Source organism: Limulus polyphemus, unplaced genomic scaffold (assembly GCF_000517525.1).
Source record: "Limulus polyphemus unplaced genomic scaffold, Limulus_polyphemus-2.1.2 Scaffold2021, whole genome shotgun sequence".
Taxonomy (NCBI): Eukaryota; Metazoa; Arthropoda; class Merostomata; order Xiphosura; family Limulidae; genus Limulus; species Limulus polyphemus.
The window spans coordinates 141,062-142,893 of record NW_013667631.1 but is presented as its reverse complement, the minus strand read 5'-3'; the positions used below and the strand labels follow the sequence as shown (position 1 = coordinate 142,893).

At 29.5% G+C, this 1,832-nt stretch overlaps 1 protein-coding gene across 1 annotated transcript in view; it reads right to left on the bottom strand.

Moving 5' to 3' along the window:
• Positions 1–1,832, bottom strand: part of LOC106465693 — a 94,766-nt gene that overhangs the window by 27,359 nt on the left and 65,575 nt on the right. The gene's annotated exons all lie outside the window — the stretch shown is intronic.

The following is a 1,832-nucleotide window of genomic DNA, read 5'->3' as shown; positions in this document are numbered from 1 at the left end:
AAATATTAAAATAAACAGATAAACATCAATTTTGTGTGTCACATGATACATTGAATGCAGAACTGGTTCTAATTAGACGTTTTAAGTCAAAATACTAAGTCTATAGTTTTGTATGAATTAGACACTCAATTACTGATATTGACAAGCTAAAATATAAAATAAGAGCTTATTATCTTTTCAATTTGCTAATATACTGCTCATGTAATAAACCAAACACAGTAGCACCCCGCCCACCACTTTCCATTTTTGGAAATGCTCCCTCGTATACACTTACTTCTATATAATGACATGAATAACAATCGGAAGCTCAGAATGTCCCCTAGTAGCTTTCTCAATCATTTCTTTTTTTTAACCAATATTTCAACGAGGTAGGGTGTGTCTTTAGTCTGTTCAAAATTTCATATTTTTTTAGACTAAAATACATCTTAGTTACTAAGCTTGATAAATTATAGTGGAATTTTATGGTATTAATGTAGTAATTTATGATTTTTTAGTTATTAAAATGCATGTATAAAACCAGAAAAAAAATATTTTGTTTCATATCCTCCACGTGCAAATTTTTTAAAGGTGTAGCAACCTATGTCAAGATGAAATAACTGTTTGCTTTACTTCTTTAGTTTCTATGTTTTAATAAAAAATAAGTTACAAACTTATTTCAAAATAGCAATAATGTATATACATATATAATGTATAATAATTTAAATGTGACTGTATTTTACAAAATACTAACTAGTCTACTAACATACAGCCAAGACAAGATACTTTGTACAGACCAAAGGTCAGTTTTATGTTATTTGATATGGTAACATGAGTGCACGTGAGCCCCATCATTGTAACTTCTGTATTGTTAGCTAATATAATATTATGAGATTTATGCTAATTAGTCTAAACATTTATGTTTCATGTTACAATTTGTGTTAATTCTAGAAAGAAAGAGGCATAATTTATATTTATTTCCAAATTTTTTATAGTGGTTGCGATATCGGTCATATCTACCGAACCCCTACAGAGATTAATTACTGAAAATAACAGATAAAATATGTAGTTTTTCTTAAGAAACGTTTGATAACTATCTGAACATTATAAAGATTTAGCATGTGAAATTTCAAAATTTTCTGATGCATAAAGTATTTTTAATCTTAAAATGAATATTACTTTGCATGTTAGATAGGTAATGTGAAAATAATAAAAAAAGACATGAGAAAATCATTGCTTTACAAACCTTAAGACTTAACAAAAAAAAATTAAATATTTTGTGTATGAAAACATTGTAATGTTTACTGATAATCTGCCAAATTTTGTCAATGATCGCTTACTAATTTAAAAGTTAATAGCATGAAAACTATAACAAGCATAAAACGGTTACTAGGTCAGTCCTAGTGACCAAGCCTGTGTTGAAAGAGTTAAGATCAATAATGTTCAAAGCATTTACAGAATTTATTTACTTCACTGGTAAAGAACCTGGCACAAACTAAACAAAACAAACTACAACATGACTGCATTGTCACCACCTAAGTTCAAAATAAAACTTCAAAATAAAAACTGTCATCCCAATCTTTAAGTGAAATAAAGTGATTTCAGGAAAAACTGCAATCTAATTTATGCCTTGGAAAATTTAAATATATTACCCTTTGTTACGACAGCGAAAGTCACGTGACGAGAGTAACACGTCATGAACTTCTAGAATGTTCACGTCCCTTCCTGAAGTCTCGGGTGTTTACTAGATTTCGGTCAAGACGTGACGGCAACAATATGTAATTGAACTGCGGACAGAGAGAGACGTATTGTTGAGTCGAGCACGTGAGACGTTTGTCGTGAATTATAGCGTTTGT